Source organism: Hyla sarda, chromosome 3 (genome assembly GCF_029499605.1).
Source record: "Hyla sarda isolate aHylSar1 chromosome 3, aHylSar1.hap1, whole genome shotgun sequence".
NCBI lineage: Eukaryota > Metazoa > Chordata > Amphibia > Anura > Hylidae > Hyla > Hyla sarda.
In genome coordinates, this window is record NC_079191.1 from 130206365 (window position 1) to 130229980 (window position 23616).

At 42.6% G+C, this 23616-nt stretch overlaps 1 protein-coding gene across 1 annotated transcript in view; it reads right to left on the minus strand.

The window, feature by feature from the left end:
* Nucleotides 1-23112, minus strand: part of LOC130360632 (uncharacterized) — a 189671-nt gene extending 166559 nt beyond the window's left edge. The window contains exon 1 of the mRNA XM_056563178.1: nucleotides 22858-23112. The gene's annotated coding sequence lies outside the window, so the exon portion shown is untranslated. The remainder of the gene's footprint in view (nucleotides 1-22857) is intronic.
* Between the last annotated feature and the right edge of the window lie 504 nt (nucleotides 23113-23616).

Consider the following 23616-nt stretch of genomic DNA (forward strand, 5'->3'; position numbering starts at 1 on the left):
ACTGACTACCCGATGATTTAGCAAAACATTGTTTAACACACAGTAGGATTTATTTAATATAAGAAGCTTTTAATGGTTCATCTCTTATGAGCAATACAGAATGTTATTTGTGTCTGTTGTATATATGTAAGCGAGATACAGTAGATAGAGATTTGCCATTTACACCATGGAGCCAATATATTAAAACCACTGACAAGGGGACTAAAAAATACATGATTATCTCATTACTATGGCATCTGTCAATGGGTCAGTTTTGAAGTTTATGTGTTGGAAGCAGAAAAATAGTTAAGAAGTTTAATATCATGTGTACTGTCAGATTGCCTACTTGGGGAGAGATGGCCCTAAAGTGCACTATAGGAAGAAGACACTATGGCAGACGCAGTGTGATACTCTGGGCAATATTCTCATGCAAAACCTTGAGTCATGGCATTCATGTAGATGTAACTTTGACATAAACAACATAACTAAATATGGTTGTAGACCAAGTATATCTCCCCCTCCCCTGCAGACCATGTATACCCCCTCCCCTGCAGACCATGTATACCCCCCTCCCCTGCAGACCATGTATACCCCCCTCCCCTGCAGACCAAGTATACCACACCCTCATGCACAATTTTGAGAACAAAGACCCCAGTCTTCCATTAGAATAGAGCAGCAAATACAAACAGAGCTGTGATATAAAGCCCAGGAAATAGAGCAGCATCCATCTACTCTAATAAGACAGATGATGCTCTTTAGATTCCCAATATGCAATGAAGTTAATATGGAGTCATTTACCAAAGATATGCCATAATGCAGCCAATACAGAAGGTAAATGTTACCCAAAGGTATTGACACATTATTTGAATAAAACACCTAGCCCTACAATTGTTATTATGAATTAGAAAGATCTTTCCTGTTAAAGCACAGCCTAAATTTTATGACAGGTGCCCTTTAAATCCCACAACAAATCTTATGGTGCACTTATTGTAGCCCAGTGCTTTTCAAAATGTGTGATGGGCCTCAATGTTGAGGCACCACTCAGTTCATGATAAAATGCACCATGACTCCCTATTGTTCCTTACTTAGCAGGGTAATCTCTCTGTCTCAGAAAATGACATCTCTCTTCTAGTAAAAGTCAACTTTCACAGATTGCTCATAATATGAAGATGTACACGGAAACATAAGGTTACATGTTAGGATCGCTCTTGTTGCAAAACACGCAGGAGCATTAAAAAGTTAAGTGTTGTGATGTTAAGTGAGGGCACAGTTGTGGTGAATAAAAACTTTTTGGCTGGTACTGAAGGCGCTGTGGCTTGCATTTTTGGCAATCTACATGCCTCAGCATATATATCAACCACTGGTGTGGCCCAGGTTCCAGCAAGGTTAGGTTGCTGAGGCCCAGAAGAAAATGTACTACAAACCCTGAACAGTATTGGAAGTGGTGGATTCATACTAAGAAAAAAAGCCACATAGCCCCCATTGTAACAATTATAAAATCTATGCTGGGAGAAGACTGCATGCAGTGCCATAATGTGAACTTCTAGGAGCAATGAGGGATGTAATACAGCATATTTAATGATCAGAACATCTTTAGGGTCACAAATAGTGTACACGCTGCATATTTTCTTCAGCTGATTTTACTACCCATCGACTTCCATGTATAACAAAATATGCAGCAGCAAATAGCGTTTATACTTCATGTGACCCTGCTCTTAACATTATCTATGTCAATATAGAACAAAGGTATATAGAAAAAACAGAGAAGACACAATGCGCATCTAAGCGTAGTAAAATTAAATTAACTGGTGGATTTACAGATGTACAAAGAAACCAATAAGTATCGGCTCCTAAAGGAGCAACTGGTCCCGAAAATGGTAAGAAAGGTTTGCTCACCTTTTTGTGTTGTACCATGGGCACAACACCAATATGCACTTGTTTCCCACTATTCTGGGGGACACAGAGTGGAGGAGTGCAGCCAGCACTAAACCCACTCCAACATGCGAAGGACGGTCACTTTAGTGGAAGAACATCGGTCCAGGAGTTCCGAGGAAAAAAATTAACTTCTTCAATTGGCGCTCACTTCCGTCACAGAAGTAGTGATGTCTGGAATAAATAAAATGAAATAAAAACCGCTTGGACACGGATTTAATGAAAAATAACATGAAGGTTTATTCCTTCAGCATGCAGTACAGACGCGTTTCGAGGGGCGGGGACCCCCTCTTCGTCAGGCTGAGAAAGCCTGATGAAGAGGGGGTCCCCGCCCCTCGAAACGCATCGCTGTACTGCATGCTGAAGGAATAAACCTTCATTTTATTTTTCATTAAATCCGTGTCCAAGCGGTTTTTATTTCATTTTATTTATTCCAAACATCACTACTTCTGTGACGGAGGTGAGCGCCAATTGAAGCACTTCGTTTTTTTTCCTCGCAACTCCTGTTCTATGTCAATATAGAGTATAGAGTACTAAAGGATTGATATCCTGAAGCCCATGCAATGTCCTCCTGCTCAGGAAAGCACATGTTTAGGCCTGTCTTAAGTTTGCCAATAAACATCTGAATTAATCTGTCAGGGACCGACTGGGGAAGAGGGAGAGTGAGCCCTAAACTGACCCTAAAACATCTCTCCTGGCCTACTTGCCCATCCATCCTAAACGATGGATCGACAACTGAGCGCTGGTCCCTTCCTGTGCTAAAGTGCAGTGGAGTAAAAACACATAATAAACATAGTCGGTCACAGGCCAGAAACGGAAAACAACTAGACAACCAGATATACCAGACAGAATACAAATACTAACATGGCAGAATATAAACTCACAAACAGAGCAGAATATAGTGAACTAACAAACAGTTCATAAACCGGATATCAGATAAACGGTAGACATGATAGAATGAACAAGACTAGGCATGATAAGAGTATATAGCAGGATCCAGGAGATGAAGGGAATAAATAGAAGAACTAAGAGCCAAAACACTAAACTGAACAGGTAACATAGGACACTGTTCACAAACAGGTACAAGTACAAAGGACGAAGATCAGATCAACCAAACAGAATATAAATATAGGATACTATTCACACTGGGACACAGAACATACAAACTGGACTCCCCACTCCACCATAGGAGTAGCCATTAACAATAAAGCCAAATAGGCTACTGGCCAGTAGGAAACGAAAATATAATACATGAAACACTAGACTAGAACCGGATGAATCTGAATAGACTCCAGAATACCAAACAGGAATATAACATACAGAGCACAAGGTACAAGCAAGACTCAGACAGTGTGAACACAGACAGAGCAGAACGAACAAACATAATCCTAAAACCAACTAATAACACAGACTAAAATACAAGGAGCATGCTATATAACCATGGCTAAAAACCCAGATAAAATGACAAGATAATTACAAGGTAAATGCTAAAGCAGACATGGTCAGAATTTAGCACAAACAGACATAGTAGTATTGCACTCAATAACCCGGACCAGAATGCAGTAGAACTCTGGTTAAAATAGACACACTCGAGTTTCTCATTTGTTCAGAGCATTAACTATTCCCTATCCAGGTCGAATAGCAAACTGCTCTGAACAAATTAATGTGTGTGAATACACAACTAAACAGAAAAATACAAAAACAAAGAAACGGACATTACAGAATCAGAGGAGGATTGGGTAAAAGTGTTATGATCAGATGAAACCAAAATCAAGCTCTTTGACATTAACTCAACTTGCTCTGTTTGGAGGAAGAGGAATGCTTGAAGGTAGAAAAATTATGCTTTGTGGGATGTTTTTCTGCTAAGGTGACAAGACAACTTCACTGCATCAAATGGATGATGGATGTGGCCATTTACCAGTAAATCTTGGTTGAGAACCTCCTTACCTCAGCCAGGGGAAAAGGGGACGTGGATGGGTATGCCAGTATCCCAATGACCCAAAACACATGGCCAAGGCAACAAAGGAGTGTCTCAAGAAGAAGCACAATAAGTCCTACATTGGCATAGTCAGTCTCAAGCCCTTAATCCCATAGAAAATCTGTGGAGGTAGCTGAAGGTTCTGGTTGCCTTAATGGCTTGGAGATAACTTGCAAAGAGGAGTGAGACAAAATCTATCCTAACATGTGTGCAAGCCTGGTGGTCAACAGCAAGAAACATCTTACCTCTATGACACCCAGCAAGGCTTTTGCCACCATGTTCTAAGTTATGTTTTGTAAAGGGGTCAAATATTGATTTCACTGAGTAAAATGTAAATGTATGACTTTTATTTTTTCTGATCTGTCTCTTAATGTTCAAATAAAACTACCATTAAAATTAGAGACTGATCATCTCTTCGTCGGTGGACAGACATACAAAATCAGCACACATTACTGTAGTAACTTCGGACCAGTAATGATGTTGTAGTATACAGTATAGTTATGTGCCCCTTCAGTGTTCCCTACAAATAAAAATGTCACAATAAATAATAAATTCCAATACCACTCCAACCTCCACGGAGGACAATAGGTGCTGCCAGTAATGTGATCCAGAAATGTGATCCAGAAATTATGCCTGTTTTAATAAAATAAGTTTTATTATCACTTCTGGATCACCTTACTGGCAGTGCCTATTATCCTCCCTGGAAGTTGGAGGGGTATTGGAATCTATTTTTAATGCTTGGGAGCGTGAGGAGGAATGTGCAGCAGCCTTAAAGGGGTACTCCACTGCTCAGCATTTGGAACAAACTGTTCCGAACACTGGAGTAAGCACCGGGAGCTTGTGATGTCATAGTCCTGCCCCTCATGATGTCAGATTCCGCCCCCTTAATGTAAGTCTATGGGAGGGGGCGTGACGTGTCACGCCCCATCCTATAGACTTGCATTGAGGGGGAGGGATGTGACACCATGAGGGGGCAGGGCTATGACATCACAAGCTTCCGGCGCCGGCTCCAGCATTCGGAACAGTTTGTTTCAAAACACTGAGCAGCGGAGTACCCCTTTAAATGACTAAGTGCATATACGTGTTGTGCCGGAATTTGCACAACTGTTTTGGGGGAGTTGATCCTTGGCTCACTTATTTTAAATGTTTATGCTGAAGGTGTCACACTAGGGAGCGCTTCTGTCTTTTGTATTTTAACAATAAATAATAAAACTAGTATCTCTGCCTGTTTCAATATTAAATAGAGCTTCCAAAACTGCAAGCCTCTTTAGCTTTTTTAGGCTTGGTTTTCACAAAGGTTTTTTTTCTGGCATTTTTTTAACCCCTTAACAACGCAGCTCGTACATTTACGTCCTGGTGAGCTGGTACTTAACGCACCAGGACGTACATTTACATCCTATACATAACCGCGAGCGTAGGAGTGATGCTCGGGTCATGCACGGCAGGTCCCGGCTGCTGATAGCAGCCAGGGACCCGCTGGTAATGGTGGACATCCGCAATCGTGCAGATGTTCGCCATTAACTCCTCAGATGCAGAAGTGTGGCACAGCGCTGCCGTGGCGATCTGATCATCTGTCATGGCGGACGGAGGTCCCCTCACCTGCCTCCGTCCGTCTCTCGGCGTCTTCTGCTCTGGTCTGCGATCGAGCAGGTCAGAACAGAAGATAGCCGATAACACTGATCAGTGCTATGCCCTATGCATAGCACTGAACAGTATTAGCAATCAAATGATTGCTATGAATAGTACCCCTTTGGGGCCTATTAAAGTGTAATAGTAAAATAAAAAAAAGTAAAAAATAAAAGTAAAAAAAATGTGAAAAATCCCCTCCCCCCAATTAAAATGTAAATGATCAGTTTTCCCCCCTTTTACCCCTAAAAAGTGTAAAAAAATATTTTTTATAAACATATTTGGTATTGTCGCGTGCGTAAATATCAGAATTATTAAAATATAATGTTCATTATTCCATACGACGAACAGCGTGAATGTAAAAAAAAAAATCCAAAATTGCTGCTTTATTATTATTTCTCGGAATATTGCATGGGTTGGGACCCTAACTGTGCACCTACACCTTGTCAGAGAGTGCCGTATCTTCTATTAATATATGAAAATATAGCAGTGTTATGATTTTTAGAAGGCAAGGAGGAAAAAACGAAAACGTAAAAATAAAATTGTCTGAGTCCTTAAGGCCCAAAGGGGCTGAGTCCTTAAGGGGTTAAACTGCCACTGCAGTTTTTGAGCCAAAACCAGAAGTGGATTCAAAAGGATGACATATAAAGGAAGGACTTACACTTCAACTTCCTACTGGATCCACTTCTGACTTTGGCTCCAAAACTGCAGTGGCAGTTTAAAATAAAAATAAAAAAATGCCAGAAGAAAACCTTTGGGATAAACTAGCCTTAGGCTTGCAGCACATGAGAGGCTGGCATGGGATCGCTGTACAGGTAAGTTTTATGCAATGACATCATTGTGCCTACCTTCACAAAGGAAATAATAATAATGAATCTATTTATATAGCATGTATATATACAGAGATTTTCCTCATTAAAGGAAAACTGTTAGTCTGTTCACCAACACTAAACCCACTGACTTATAGTGTGGGTGAACAGGAGTCCAACAAGGGGTCACTTACTTAAAGGGTACCTCTCATCAAAAAAACTTTTGATATATTATAGATTAATGTATGCAGAATAACTTTACAATTGCATGTTATTAAAAAAATATGCTTCTTTCTATTTAATTTTCCACTTTGAAGAAATGACCACTAGGGGTCTCCCTACCAGTCCTGGCAGCAAGCATTTCAGACTCATGCTGGAGTCCTAAACACTACGAGCTGCCAGTCTGCTTTGTTCACAAAGGAGAACACTCAGAGCTGCCAGCCTGCTTTGTTCACAGCCTGTTTGGCTGTGAACAAAGCAGGCCGGCAGCTCTGAGTGTTTAGGACTCCAGCATGAGTCAGAAATGCTTGCTGACAGGACTGATCGGGAAAAATACAATAGAAAGAAGCATATTTTTCATTAACATGCTATTGGAAAGTTATTCAACATTCATTAATCTAAAATATATCAAAAGTTTATTTGATGAGAGGTACCCTTTAAATATGTCCAGTAGGTCCTGAGCTATGTCCCCCAGAAGATCCTCTGCTGGATTCAGTGAATTGCGCACAAGGGGCTGGGCTTTGCCGGCTCAATTTACATTTACATTGTGACTCCACTTCACTAGGATGTGGAGTTACAGACAATGAATATGTCAATTGAGCTGACGGGGCCCCACCTCTAGAGCTCAATTCACTGAATTCAGCAGAGGATCTTCTGGAGGACATATGTCAGGACCTATTGGACGTATTTAAAGGGGTACTCCGGTGGAAAACTTTTTTTTATTTTTTTTTATTTTTTTTTTAAATCAACTGGTGCCAGAAAGTTAAACAGATTTGTAAATTACTTCTATTAAAAATCTTAATCCTTCCAGTACTTATCAGCAGCTAATGACTATTACATAGGAAATTATTTTCTTTTTGGAACACAGAGCTGTCTGCTGACATACGGGGCACATTGCTCTCTGCTGACATCTCTGTCCATTTTAAGAACTGTCCAGAGTAGGAGAAAATCCCCATAGCAAACATATGCTGCTCTGGACAGTTCCTAAAATGGACAGAGATGTCTACAGAGAGCACTGTGTTCATGATGTCAGCAGAGAGCTCTGTGTTCAAAAAAGAAAATAGTTTCCTAGTATTCAGCAGCTAATAAGTACTGGAAGAATTAAGATTTTTTTAATAGAAGTAATTTATGATAATTTACAAATCTGTTTAACTTTCTGGCACCAGTTGATTTAAAAAAAAAAAAGTTTTCCTCCGGAGTACCCCCTTAAGTAAGTGCCCCTCGTTGTACTCCTGTTCACCCACCCTATAACCTAGTGAATTGGGTTTAGTGTGACTGAACAGGCTGACAGTTTTTCTTTAACACCTGTCCCAAATGTGCCTCGCAATCCAAATTCCAAGTTGACCTATTAGTATACTTTGGAGTGTTGAAGAAAAGTGGAATATCCAGAGGAAGCCCATGCATGCACAGTGAGAACATACAAACTCCCTGCAGATGTTGTTCTTGATGGGATAACCACAGAGCCCCTGTGTTGCCCATACATGATGGCAATGACATTATTGCATAGTGCCAGACTACAGAAGGATTGCATCCCTGCATTTCATAGACTGCAGGCCTGAAACAGATTGTAGCCTACAATGGTGGGGAGGAAATTATGGAGCTGACAGTTATAGTATCTAGCTGTATTTGTATCCCAAGGACACAAATGTAGTTAAAAGTGGCCTTTGCTGTAGAATCCCAAATACCAGGAAACAAAATTCAGTCAGTGCTCTCAACATTCCTAAGACAGGTACACCCTAAATTAACAAATGACATAAAAATCCTCTAAAAGTGTTTGAAAACACATCTCGTGTTCTGGTCTGATCACAGGGAGTCCGACTGCTGACACTCCCCTCGATGTCGCTTGAATCTCCCTGTAAATGGAGATATTTTATGCAAGCACGGGAAATACATAAAAGCTGCATCTCTGCCACTCCCTTAGAGAATTCTGAGAATAGGGCGGTATATTTTCAAATGCTGGAATACCCCTTTAAAGCTATGACCATATGTAGCACCAAGTAAGACACAAAATGAATACAGTATGAACAGAGATATGATGTGTATATGATGATGGTGTGTATATTATCCACAGATTGGGAACCTAGGTTCTAAGTTCCTGGAAGATTCTAATTAGAACATTTCTAGAACAGAATATGTGCTGACCCATTGGCCTACCTTCATCTTTACTTATTATTTTTGATAGTATCTTATTATTGTACATATTATGCAGGAGCTAGTGCTTAGCCCAGAGAATCCCGTATCATTGCTTATCATTAAATCAAAGCTGATATTCCTCTCCTGAATAAAGTTGCCAAAAGTAAGAAGACAATATAAACAGCTGACACTTGAAGCCAGTACAAACCTCTCTAAGGAGTATTTTGAACCTGCCAGGTTGTTTTACATTATAAATGAAAGGAGAAAAACTGTATCCAACAGAGCTGACCATGGTCTGTAACCTGCCCAGTGATGTTTCAAGCAAAGATTCTACCACTATAGTTATGTGGCCTAAATTGGAAAGTACAGAAATAAGAAGCGATTGCTGGTTTCATCTGTAGAGAATAAGACATAAGGCAGATTACAGTGACCACCATTATCATATGTATGTTACGCCGAGCGCTCCGGGTCCCCGCTCCTCCCCGGAGCGCTCGCTTCACTCCCTCCGCTGCAGCGCTCCGGTCACGTCCTCTGACCCGGGGCGCTGCGATCCCGCTGCCAGCCGGGATGCGATTCGCGATGCGGGTAGCGCCCGCTCGCGATGCGCACCCCGGCTCCCCTACCTGACTCGCTCCCCGTCTGTTCTGTCCCGGCGCGCGCGGCCCCGCTCCCTAGGGCGCGCGCGCGCCGGGTCTCTGCGATTTAAAGGGCCACTGCGCCGCTGATTGGCGCAGTGGTTCCAATTAGGGTTTTCACCTGTGCACTTCCCTATATTACCTCACTTCCCTTGCACTCCCTTGCCGGATCTTGTTGCCTTAGTGCCAGTGAAAGCGTTCCTTGTGTGTTCCTTGCCTGTGTTTCCAGACCTTCTGCCGTTGCCCCTGACTACGATCCTTGCTGCCTGCCCCGACCTTCTGCTACGTCCGACCTTGCTTCTGCCTACTCCCTTGTACCGCGCCTATCTTCAGCAGCCAGAGAGGTGAGCCGTTGCTAGTGGATACGACCTGGTCACTACCGCCGCAGCAAGACCATCCCGCTTTGCGGCGGGCTCTGGTGAAAACCAGTAGTGGCTTAGAACCGGTCCACTAGCACGGTCCACGCCAATCCCTCTCTGGCACAGAGGGTCCACTACCTGCCAGCCGGCATCGTGACAATGTACAGCTACTTATCATATGTACAGCTACTTTATTGTGTAAAAGATCTTCTACTTTTTGAATTTTAATTTGATTTCTTGTTAAACATGGACCATATTCCCAGAACTGAATAAACCAAAGGCTTTATCTAATAGTCACTTCCAACTAATCAAAAATACCAGAGGCCAAGGGGGCATAAAACTGTTTATAACTGATACGTAATGATTTCCAGGACTGTTCGTTGGTAGATAGAGGTTATTTTTCATCCAGCCGGAGCTGCTTTAATCTAGGCAATGTAACAGCCCCCTAAATAGATGAAAGGAGAATCAATTTTAAACAAATCAAATGCCCACATGTTGAAAGAATACATAGATATGTATTTTGTAAAAACAATTTATTTAGATTCTATTTTGCAACTGTGTGTTGGTTTAAGACACCAAAATAAATATGTAGTACTTTATCTAGTAATAGGCAGCCGTAGGTCAAACTTCCAGTCATTGTTTTTAAATATTTACTATATTATGACATATGGGCCTCAGTTACTATGCTAAAACCGACTGATTTGTGTCTGGTTATTTTTTGGCGCAGAGTGTCTGCGACATTATTGCACCAGTGTGCGTCAGTGTGTGGCAGAAAAATCCAACAATCCCAACATTGCACTGTGAAAAGTCGAAAAAAGGGGCATGGTCTGTTGCTAAGGGGGTGTGTCCGGCACAAAAAGAGATGTCGTTTCACAATCCAACCTATTTTCTATTGAATTCATGGAAAATCCTGTGGATAAATGGTTGGAAATTTTGAAACATTACCCACTAGTAAAAACTCTGATACTCTTAGTAAATGAGGTCCATTATATTTTATTATCCATCCAGGCTTGGTTGTGTCCAATGTTTTTGGTTGACATGTAAATAAATTGTCTATTAATAAATTGTCCTTTAATAAATTGTCTGTTTTGTTTGCCCTTCATGATTTGATTCCAATGTTCAAAAACAAATAAAAACTAAAAAATATTTATTTTTGTCTGGGAAGCTGTCAGCAGTTACACAAGACACAACAATGACAAATAAAATAGGCATAAAAAAGCCATTACAGCTTGCTATCTCACTGTGCAGGAGTAGCTATTTGGTCAATAATTTTATTTTCCATAGTGCTTACATAGTCTACAGTGTTGCATAGAAATTGACCATATTTGTCACTAAGCCCTTGAGTTCCAGTGCCTAGGGTAGTGGGTTGTGGGGGAGGCAAAGTGATACCAGCAAGCAAAAAGCAAAATTTTTTTTCCCAAAACCCCTCTGGTGTCTTTTCAAGGTCAAAGGGTATGTAAAGAATTCTTCAGGGAGCAGTGAGTACACATTGGCACAGATGTCTGAGCCCAAACACAGCACTGATCAGTAAAGCAGCAGTCAACAGGGACTGCTCCATCCATCAGAAAGCTGGTTGCACACAGACAGTCTGTCACCCTAAGTTCACCTGCCGCACCGCTAAGGATACAAGGAGGACTTCTGTTTACTGCTTCAAGTATCCCGCATTTCTCTCCGTTTAAGAAAAGCTGACACTGACACTGTTAAAGTACAGTTAACTTAATGTATACTGTTTATGGTGGTGTTATCCAGTCTCGGTATGGGGGTGTTATCCAGCCTTGGCATGTGGTGTTATTCAGTTACTGTATGGTGGTGTTATCCAGTCATGGTATGGTGATGTTATCTAGTTAAGGTATGTAGGAGTTATCAAGTCAGGGCATTGTGGTATAATTCAGTAACTGTAAGGTAGTGTCATTCATTCAGAGTATTGTGGTGTTCTCTGACACATATATTGTGTTATTCAGTCACAGTTATTCAGACTGGTGTAAGGTGGAAATATTTTAACACTATGGTGGTAATATTGAATCACTTTATGGTGGTATTAGTTGTCACTATATTAATTTTATGGTAGGGTTATTCTCTGTACAGATTCTGGTACAGTATAGTGTGCACTCATGTCCCAATATAGCACAAGAGTCTATGGGAAAAGAGTCCACACCACTGAACGCTGCAACCTTGTTGTGCAATACCCTTCTAAAAATCATAACTTTTTACATTTTCAACCTACAGATCCATATCAGGGCTTGTTTTTTGCACCACCAATTGTACTTTGTAATGACTTCAATCATTTACTTTGCAATCATGACTGCAATCATTTCAAAATCTATGGCGAAACCAAAAATTAAGATTATTTGTCGGTAAAAATAGAATTTTTTTTTTTGTAAATTTGGGGGGCTTCAGTTTGTACACAGTGTACTTTTCAGTAAAAATGACACCTTATCCTTATTCTGTAGGTCAATACAATTACAATGATACCCAATTTATACAAGTTTTATTTTAGTTTACCAGTTAAAAAAGTAGTACGAAAATTAGTATGCTTAAAATTGACCACTTTTGACCTCGGCGCTCCATTACTTCAGGCTGCCTGCAGCATTGGAGCATCGATCTGACAGCGAGCAGGCAGGTAAGGGCCCTTCCACCACACTTTCAGCTGATTGGGACCCCACGATTTTGTGACAGTGATCCCGATAAGCTTTGCTAATTTCCGGCATTTCAATGCACTGTCTAACGCAACTTTTAAAGGGTTAATGCTGGACAACAGTCTGATCAGGGATTTCCAGCATTGGCTACTCAGAAATTAGAGAATCATTATGAAAATTGATGAGGGTTGTATGCAGGGTTATTACCTTTGGCAGCATGACTTTTGAATACTACCAAACATTTTTTGGGAGTGTGAAAAGGTTTGTTTCTCTTGTAGCCATCTCTCTCTATTTACCTGCACAGACCTAAATTTGTCTCAAACGTGAGACATTAAATAGATTACATAGTGGTAGGGCCATGCCCAAACCCTGTCCCAGAATCAGGGTGCCAATGAATGATTAAGCATTGGGTTTCCAAGCAATATACAATGTGTGAGAGAATCATTAGCTCCATGGTGATGGAACCATAACTAGGAGGAAAGATAGCGATTAAAGATGAGCAAATTTTTGAACAATTTGATTCGGCCAATTCGCCGAATTTTCCCCCCAAATTTGTTTCGGTCTTGATTTATTTGCAGCGAATCTCTATTAAAAACAGCTATTTCTGGCTTACAGAGAGCATCAATAGGGGTGTAGAACACTTTGCGTTGCTGTAATAAGCATAGGGTGTATGCTGGGTTAGTGAAATAATACTGTCATTCAGTAGGACATGCAGATCAGAGGAATCGCTATTAGAATCACTGTCGCAGAGTGCCTGACAGAGCCTGGAGGGGGCATCAGTATGAGGAGACCATAAAGTGGCTGAATAACACAGCGTGGAGGTGGCGGCAGCATAAGGTGACCGTATAGTGGCTGAATGGCACAGCATGGAGGTGGTGGCAGCATGAGGGGAACATATAGTGGCTAACTGACCCAGCATGGAGGTATCGGCAGCATGAAGAGACCCTTTAGTGGCTGAATGACCCAGCTTGGAGGTGGTAGCAGCATGAGGAGACAATATAGTGGCTGAATGACACAGCGTGTAAGTGGCAGCAGCATGAGGAGACCATATAGTGCCTGAATGACAGGAGACCAAATAGTGCCTGGAGGTGGCAGCAACAGCAGCATCAGGAGTCCTGAAAGTGACTCAGTGACAGAGTGGTGCAATGGGTTGCAATACCAGTACCCGGGGACAAAGGTGTGTGAAAAAAATGAGAACTTGGCATCAGGCGGGTGGCATGATCAGAATATTAGCTGAGGCAGGTAAGCAGAAGAAAACATTCTCTTTTTTAAAAGTGTTAGTGTGCACAAGTAAGTATTGAGGATATGTATTACGTAAAACTTAACTTTTAATAATATACTTAGGATAAAATATATGGACCTATTTTTTTTTTTTTAATCAAACAAAAGGAAAGGTGTGCAAAAACACCATGTGCCACCTACACCACCAAGTATTGATGCAAAGACCTCTAAAAGGTGAAAGGGAACAACATATTGTCCATTGTAGCAGGTGGGGGTAAAAACTTCCCCTGTAAGGCCCTACTCTTGCCCTAATAATTCCCTTCTTGGCAATTGTTACTCACCCTAAAAAAAGACCCTGGGAAATGGCAGTGTTTGTAGGGGGAAATACGGAGAGGTTCCTGTGTCGGGCCACCTTTTTTAGGGCGAGTAACACTTGCCAAGAAGGGAATTAATAATGCGAGAGTGGGGCCTTACAGGGGAAGTTTTTAGAGGTCTTTGCATCACATGAATGCTTGGTGGTGTAGGTGGCACCTTGTGTTCTTTCTACACCTTTCCTTTTGTTTGATTAAATAAAAAATAAAAATTTGGGTCTATATATTTAATTTTTATCCTAAGAATATTATTAAAAGTTAAGTTTTACATAATGCATTTCCTCAATGCATACTTGTGGTCTGATGCAGAGGAATGTCTGTAACTGGGGAGCAGCACCTTAAATATGTTTAGCACTATCCTTATTTGTGAAGCGTTGGTGTGGCACCATGGTCAATCTACTCTGATGCATCTGCATTGGTGGGTGGAAATCCTGGCTGATCCATGCCTGATTCATCTTTGCAAAGATCAGTCTCTCCACATTTTTCATGGACAGACGAGTTCTCCTTGGGGTGACTATGGCCCCCGCCGCACTAAACACCCGCTCTGATGGCACACTACTGGCCGGGCAGGACAGCTTTTCCAGGGCAAACTCTGCTAGTTGCGGCCACAAATCAAATTTGGCAGCCCAGAAGTGCAGCGGATATTCAAGGTGTGTTGGCATGGTCATGTCAAGGTATGTCACCACCTGCTGGTTCAGGTCTTGGTCAAGGTCTACCTGCTGCTGATGAGTTGTTTCACTATTCGGGTGAAGAAAGATACTCATCAGCTACTGTAGACTCAGGCTGCTGCTGAAGGAGTTGGCATTGCTCCTGCCAGAACACCCCTCCCCAGCGGACATGGCAGTGGAAGGTGAGTGCAGAGGGCCCCTGAGTCAGACCTGCGAGAAGATGGACGATGGTGCAGATAGGCATCGGCCAACTGACTACGTAGGATCTCTCTGTAGTAGGTCAGTTTGTCCTCCCTCTCAGTGGGTGTAAAAAAGGCACCCATTTTGTGCCGGTAGCGAGGGTCCAATAAGGTGGAGAGTCAGAAGTCATCCTGCTGCCGAATGGTGACAATTAGGCAGTCACTACGAAAGCAAGTGAGTATGCATCGTGCCATTTGTGCAAGTGACTCGAAGGGACTACCTGCCTCCATCTCCACTATATACTGCCATGGTGTGTCTGTGTCCTCTGTCTCGCCTTCCTCATAACCCTCTAGCTCCTCTAGCTGCTCCTGCTCCTCCTCTCCTGTCAGATGACTAGAAAAACCACCCATCTCGCGAAACCTAAACTGTGCTCCACTGTGCCCCTCTCCCTCCTCCACTTCAGCCCCCACAGTGTTAATGTGGCCCTGAGATGTAGGCGCCACATCTTCAGTGCCCTGACCAGCCATCGTTTCCAGTAGTAGTAGATGAAGCAGTGGAATGACGTTGTTCATCCCTTAATCCTGGCGACTGACTAATAATGTGGCCTCCTCAAAGGGCCTGAGCAAACGGCAGGTGTCAAGTATGAGCTGCCACTGTTTCCTATTGATGTTACACAGGGAAGTACCCCTATCCACTTGGATCATCAAGAAATCGGTGATGGCTTTTCTCTGTTCGTATAGTCGGTCCAACATATGGAGGGTGGAATTCCAACGTGTGGAAAAGTTGCAAATCAGACTATGTTGGGGGATACTGTTCTGACGCTGCTTTGCAGTGTACGAGTGTCTGAAGTGCATGCAAAGTTTCCTTCCCATTGTTAGGATGTCTTGAAGATGGGGGGAACATTTCAGGAACCGGATGACAACCAGATTGAACACGTGTGCCATGCAGGTTCATGTCTAAGGCTTCCTTGTCACAGCACAGACAAGATGTTCTTCCCGTTGTCAGTCACCATTGTTCCCAGTTCCAGTTTTCGTCAAGTAAGCCATGATTCGATTTCTTGATGAATGACTTTTAGCAGTTCCTCCCCTGTGTGACTCTGTTTGCCAAGGCAAACCATGTAAAGAACAGCGTGACACCGCAATGCCCTGCACACATGGTATGCTGGAGGGCTACTGAGACTTGTCCATGCAGTGGAGGCTGAGGACACATGGAGGATGAGGAGGCAGAGTCGTACACCGTCACAGGACCAATGGACTGAGAGCGTGGGGGCAGAAGCGGCATGACCTGTCCAAGTTGCTGTTGTGGCTGTGCAGGAACCACATTCACCCAGTGGGCCGTGAAGGACATGTATTGTCCCTGACCGTAGTTACAGCTCCACACGTCTGCGTTGCCGTGCACTTTGGTACACACCGACAGGCTCAATTACTGGCCCACCTTTTTTTCCACAAAATTGTGCAGGCCTGCTACTGCCTTCTTCACAAAGAAATGACAGCTTGGGACTCTCCACCTCGGCTTGGCACAAGCCATCAGTTCTCTGAAAGGTGCAGAGTCCACCACTTGAAAAGGGAGGGACTGCAGCACCAGCAACTTGGACAGGAGCACATTGAGCACATTCAGCTTCTGCGCTGTTGAATGAGTGGGTGCATACTGTTGTCTTATGGACATGACTTCACCGATGGATTGCTGGCGAAATGACTGCCTTGAAGTAGGAAGAGCAGGAGCATCTGGAGCTACAAAAGATAGGTGTGACACACAGCTTCCTTCGGCTGAGGTGGTGGAGCTTTGGCTGTCTGAAACAGGGAGCGGCATGCCACTGGGTGAAGCAGCAGGCTGGACATTGGAGCCACGGTTCTCCTAGGCCGCTTTATGTTGACGCAGGGCCGTGGTGTCAACATTGGGACACTGGCCACGCTTCACCTTCTGCCGACACATCCTGCATGTAGCTAGGTTAACATCCTCTTGATGCTTGATGAAATACTGCCACACCGCCGAGTAGCTGATTTTCCCACCAACAGTCAGCACTGATTTACTGCTACTGCCACCAACTCCAGGAATCCCTGTTTCACTACCTCCCGGGAAGGTAGGCTGCCACAAAGCAGGTGGTCTACCCCGAGCATGTTTAGCTCCAGACTTTCCACTTCTGCCACCATGCTGTCTGCCAACCATGCTACCAACTTGCTGGCTCAGCTGCTGCCTCACAGGAAATCTGCAACCCTCTTCTCCTGATGATGATGAAGCCCCTTCTGCGCCTGGCTCCCAAGTGTGATCGGCTTCATCATCATCGAGTTGTATCTTCACGTCACTGGTCTCCTCCTCAGGTTCCTCAACAGTGTCTGCTTCAGGAGCCTGAACGCTCGCAAAACACCATCTCCGACGCCACTCTCCTCATCACTACTTGCCCGCCTAGCGGAGGAAGCGCTCCACTTCTTGGATGGGCAGTAGCTGCTGACTGTCCTCTAGTATATCGTCCTCACTAAAAAGTAGAGCTGGACCCACAGCATAAGATACTTCTGGGGGGGGAGGGAAGAGCATAGGACAGAGCCAATGGGAGGACAAGGACTGCTCCCAGGTCATGCCATCTGAGGGTTGTGTCTGAGGAACCCACCGACTGTTGAATGGGGGTGTCAGATGTCACTTGTGATGAAGTGGATGACTGTGTTAACCAATCAATGACGGCAGATGGGTTGCTGGTCGAGACACGACCGCTAGCTAAAACCGGGAGCTCAGGCCTCTCACTGCGACTCCTGCTGCAACTCTCCCCTAGTCTGCTGCGACCTCTGCCTGATTAATTTTGGCATCTGCCACTCCTTTGCGTACATCCTGGCACTTCTCTGGGTGACATAATTAGTGCGTATATGAGGGGAGTACAATATGCTCCACTATGCTTAAAACAGTATTTGTCTACAACACCAGCAGGTGTGTACTTTTGCCTGGCCTTTAACTGTATATAAACCATTAAGACTTTAACTGGAACAAAATAGTACACCACTTAGATGTACATATGTGGTATGCACTTATGAGGGGAGGAGGTTAATGCGCTCCAGTACGCTTAAAACCATATTTGTCTACAATACCAGCAGGTGTTTACTTTTGGCTCACTTTTCACAGTATCTAGGCCCTGAAGACTTTAACAGGAACAAAATAGTACACCACTTAGATGTACATATGTGGTATGCACTTATGAGGGGAGGACAATATGCTCCATTATGCTTAAAACAGTATTTGTCTACAACACCAGCAGGTGTGTACTTTTGCCTGGCCTTTCACAGTATTTAGGCCCTTAAGACTTTATAAGGAACAAATTGGTATGCCACTTAGATGTACGTATGTGGCATGCACTTATGAGGGGAATACAATGCACTCCAGTATGCTTAAAACAGTATTTGTCTATAACACCAGCAGGTGTGTACTTTTGGCTGGCTTTTCACAGTATCTAGGCCCTTAAGACTCTAACAGGAACAAAATGGTACACCACTTAGATGTACGTATGTGGTCTGCACTTATGAGGGGGGGACAATGCGCTCCACTAAGCTTAAAACAGTACTTGTCTACAACAACAGCGGGTGTGTACTTTTGGCTGGCCTTTCACAGTATCTAGACCCTTAAGACTTTAACAGGAACAAAATGGTATGCCACTTTGATGTACGTATGTGGCATGCATTTATGAGGGGAGGACAATGTGCTCCAGTACGCTTACAACAGTATTTGTCTACAACACCAGCCGGTGTGTACTTTTGGCTGGCCTTTCACAGTATCTAGGTCCTTAAGAATTTAACAGGAACAAAATAGTACACCACTTAGATTTATGTATGGGGTATGCGCTTATGAGGGGAGGACAATGCGCTCCAGTACGCTTAAAACAGTATTTGTCTACAACACCAGCCGGTGTGTACTTTTGCATGGCCTTTCACAGTATCTAGGCCTTTCAGACTTTAACAGGAACAAAATGGTACACCACTTAGATGTACGTATGTGGTAATGTGGTATGCACTTATGAGAGGAGGACAATGCGATCCAGTATGCTTAAACAGTATTTTTCTACAACACTAGCAGGTATATACTTTTGGCTGGCCTTTCATTGTATCTAGACCCTTAAGACTTTAACAGGAACATAATGGTACTCCACTTTTACACCTAATAGAGGAAAATATGCTTTTAGTGCTCTGCTCACCCCAACTGGCTGGCTACTATTAGCTTTTCAGTTGTTGTACACACCTGTGCTGCACACAGTCGCTGTGTACTACACCCAAAATTGCCCTCTCTCAATCTCACCCCCTTTCCCTTTCAGTGCTTCTAGGCTGGATTTGGGCTTGAGGTGAATTGCTGCTGTAAAAATGCTTTTCTGTGCAACACATACATTCCTCTCTGTCCCTCTCTGCAATAGAACGCTGATGTGACTGGGAGGTGAATCACTGCTGTAAAAATGCTTCTCTGTGTAAAACAATCTGCTGTCTGTCCCTCTCTCTCTCTCTCTGCAATAAAAGGCTGAAGTGACTTGCCACAAGATGGCTGCCGATTATATATGGCGGTGACATCACAGGGGTGGCTGGCTGCTGATAGGCTGCATGCTGCATGTGATTCAGGGTCATCCCGTCGACCCTTGTTCCCGCCTTCCCAGGATTATTTGCCCCATGTCCTCACATGTGGATTCGCCATTTTAGATGCCCTGGAGCATGGACCGCACTAAATGGATTTTAGATGCCCTGGAGCCGGGACCATACTTAATGAAGCAATTTGCGCGATCGAATTGCGGCGATATTCGCGATCCTTGCAAATCAATTTTTCCTGAAATTCATAACGAATTCAGATTTGTCAGATTCGATTCGCTCATCCCTAAGAGCGATCCATGCCAACCTAGTCCTTGAGCACTAAGATATCACCATGTTAAGAGGCACTCATAATCCTTTATATATTAGCTTTGCCCCTTTGGCTCTTCAGCCAAGTCCATACATTACATGAAATGTCTAAACCTGCAGATCCTCTTATACTTATTAGGATAACTACTGCAGCAACACATCATCAGTATGGTAAAACTAACCTGTCGAAACTTAGCTCACATTTCCTATTAGTAGTTGATGCTTGGTGATTTCCGTTTCATAATGAGAGAAAGAGCCGACATTGAAGCATCAAAAAGCAAAATTATTAAAACACTTGATTTCCCAAGCTAACTTTCAAGGCTCTTTAATGGGTAACATGTTGACTTATATAGAAGCTTCTTATAAGCAGTACTACAGAGACAATTCCCTTTCTTCTGAAGAAAATCTAATTTACATACGTTTCCCAGGAAGCTTTGCTTGTGAGACTTTCTACATCAGCTGGATCTCCACAAGGAGAACTGGTACCCTTCAGAGCTATTACAATGATTTAAGAACCTGTCACCTTATAAAAATGCTGCTTGAAAAATTCCTATGTAGGAAAAGATTTCGTATACCTTGTAACTTATTTGAAATTCCTGTTTTTTCTATGCTTAGGAGTCTAGTGGGTGGTCTCACTCACTGATTGACAGTGATACCTGTATAAGTCCTGTCAGTCATTGACTAGGACTGCCCTCTGGATTCCTAAGCCCAGAAAAAGTAGAGATACAGTTTACATTGAATGTTTTTCTAAAAAAAAATATATGTGTATCAATCTGCTCAGTTACTCCTTCGATGTAATATGTTGCTGGAAGATCAAACTGACATATCAAATTAGTAAGTTCCCTATAAGGCTTTGATCACAACCAAATCCAATATTTTAATACACTACTAAAATTGCCAAAAGTAGCTTTGGCAACTGTGGATCTCCCACTGACTAAATCTCCAACTCATTCATGAGCTTTCTGTATACCGATCTCTTTCCTGATTACATATTGGTTATGTTCCTTCCTAAGTATTTTTATTTTCCTTCTGAGCATCTACAGCAATCAATTATCATTCTGGCTCTTGAACCTAGGAATTCAACTGGAAAAAACCATACCTCAGTGATTCTACAACCAAGTCAAGCAAACACAAAACCAATTGTGGCTTGTTATTACACTCATTTGTAAGAGACATAACAGTACATGCATGTCATGGTTCCTAAAATTGCGGTATGTTTACTCCTTTGCCCGTAAATGTTGTTTAAAGGGGTAGTCCAGTGGTGAAAAACGTATCCCCTATCCTAAGGATAGGGGATAAGTTTGAGATCGCAGGGGGTCCGACCGCTGGGGCCCTCTGCGGTATCTCTGTACGGGGCCAGGCTCTCCGGCCAGATAGCGGGTGTCGACCCCCGCACGAAGTGGCGGCTGACACGCCCCCTTAATACATCACTATGGCAGAGCCGGAGATTGCCGAAGGCAGCGCTTCGGCTCTGCCATAGAGTTGTATTGAGGGGGCGTGTCGGCCGCCGCTTCATGCGGAGGTCGACACGCCCCCTTCGCGTGGGCTGTCGGGGACCCCATGCAGGAGATCGCTACCGCGATCTGCAACTTATCCCCTATCCTTAGGATAGGGGATAAGTTGTTCACCACTTGTTCACTACTGGACTACTCCTTTAAATTACTGACCAATTCCCCCAGCAATGTTCCAGTCAACAAGAAATTATCCATGCACTGAAGGGAATTTCAGCTCATCCATTAAAGTGGAAAACAATTGTTTTTTTTTAATCAACTTGTGCCAAAAAGTTAAACAGATTTGTAAATTACTTCTATGTAAAAATCTTAATACATCCAGCACTTATCAGCTGCTATATACTCCACAGGAAATTATTTTATTTTTGAATTTCTTTACAGTCTGACCACAGGGCTCTTTGCTGATACCTCTGTCCGTGTCAGGAGCTGCCCAGAGCAGGAGAGGTTTGCAATGGTAATTTGCTCCTGCTCTGGACAGTTCCTGACATGGACAGAGGTGTCAGCAGAGCAGGAGCAAATCCCCATTGCAAACCTCTCCTGCTCTGGACAGTTCCTGACATGGACAGAGGTGTCAGCAAAGACCACTGTGGTCAGACTGTAAAGAAATTAAAAAAAAATAATAATTCCTGTGGAGTATATAGCAGCTGATAAGTGCTGGATGTATTAAGATTTTTACATAGAAGTAATTTACAAATCTGTTTATCTTTCTGACACCAGTTGATTTAAAAAGAATGTTTTCCACAGGAGTACCCCTTTAACCCCTTAAGAACCACAGTTTTTTTTTGCTTTTGTTTTTGCACTTTCGTATTTTCCAACTCACCTTCTAAAAATCAGAACCCTTTCAATTTTGCATCTACAGATCCATATGAGGGCTTATTTTTTTGCCACTAATTGGGCTTTGTAATGACATCAATGATTTTACCACAAAGTTTACGGCAAACCCATTATGAAAATATTTGTGGGGCAAAATTGGAAAAAATGCCATTTTGTAAATTTTGGTGGCTTCCGATTCTATACAGTGCACTTTTCGATAAAAATTATACCATATCTTTATTCTGTATGTCCATATGGTTACAAGGATGCCTAGGATCTAGGTATTATTTTATTTTACTACTTTTAAAAAATTATAACTTTATACACCTAAATTTGTATGTGTAAAATTGTCATCTTCTGGCACCTATAACTTTTTTATTTTTCAATGTACAGGGATGCATGAGGGCTAATTTTTTTGCGATGTGAACTGAAGTTTTTATCGATACCATTTTTGTTTTGATGGGACTTTTTAATCGCTGTTAATACATTTTTTTTTATATATATATATATATATACATAGTGACCAAAAATACACAATTTTGGACTTTGGAATTTTTTTTTTACATGTACGCCATTGACCATGCGGTTTAATTAACATTATATTTTTATAGTTTGGACATTTATGCACGTGGCTATGCCCCATATGTTTATTTTTATTTACATGTTTTGTTTTAAATGGGAAAAGGGGGGTGATTCAAACTTTTATTACTGAAGGGATTAAATCACATTTATTAGCTATTTTTACACTTTTTTTTACACTTTTTTTTGTCCCCATTGGGGACTATTACATGCAATTCTTTGATTGCATACACTGATCAATGTTATGCCATAGATGTTCTCAAGTTTGTGGGGGAATAACAGCTGGAGTGAATCAAGCCAGACTTGTGGAAACCAAAGATAACCTACAAGCTCATCCGAGCAAAAGATTTACCTAAATGTAGTTCAGGGCTCAGCAGAGACAGTGTGGAAATTTGTAGTTTCTAAAAGGCTCATGGACAAGGAACTCTTGAACAAAGAAGGATCTGACATGGATGGTCGTTGAGGAGGGCCTTCCCCTGAGAACTTTCCTGCATGCCTACAGACGTGGCAACACCAGGTTCTGCCCAAATTCCCATTTGCGGAGCAAACAATTTTGCACCTCTTATGGCAGTGCCTGTTTGCCTGAGCCCTGTTGGATCACCCTGGAATACAAACTCAGAGACTCTGGGGGTGATTTATCAAAACCTGTCCAGAGGAAAAGTTGCTGAGTTGCCCATGGCAACCAATCAGATTGCTTCTTTCATTTTGCAGAGGCCTTGTTAAAAATGAAAGAAGAAATCTGATTGGTTGCTATGGGCAACCCAGCAACTTTCCCTCCGGGCAGGTTTTGATAAATCTCCCCCTCTGTTCCCAGAAGTAACCAAATGCAACTCTCTGAGTTTTACCGACTTTTTCCTGGGGATCACACTGTTTAAGTTGTCCAAGAGGCCTACCACCATATGAACTGTTTTAAGGATGCTTTGTGGTTTGCCAATAGATACCTGACTGTTAATTTGGATAGGATACCTGTCTGGTACTGCCTCAGGCAGGTACGCAGCTGGCTTAGAGACAATCCTGGACTATCATGGACAGTCAGGATGACGAGAAAGCATAGGTTTAACACCCTTCCCCTTCATCATCTCCCCTTGTGTTTTGTTTGTCCTTCAATAAA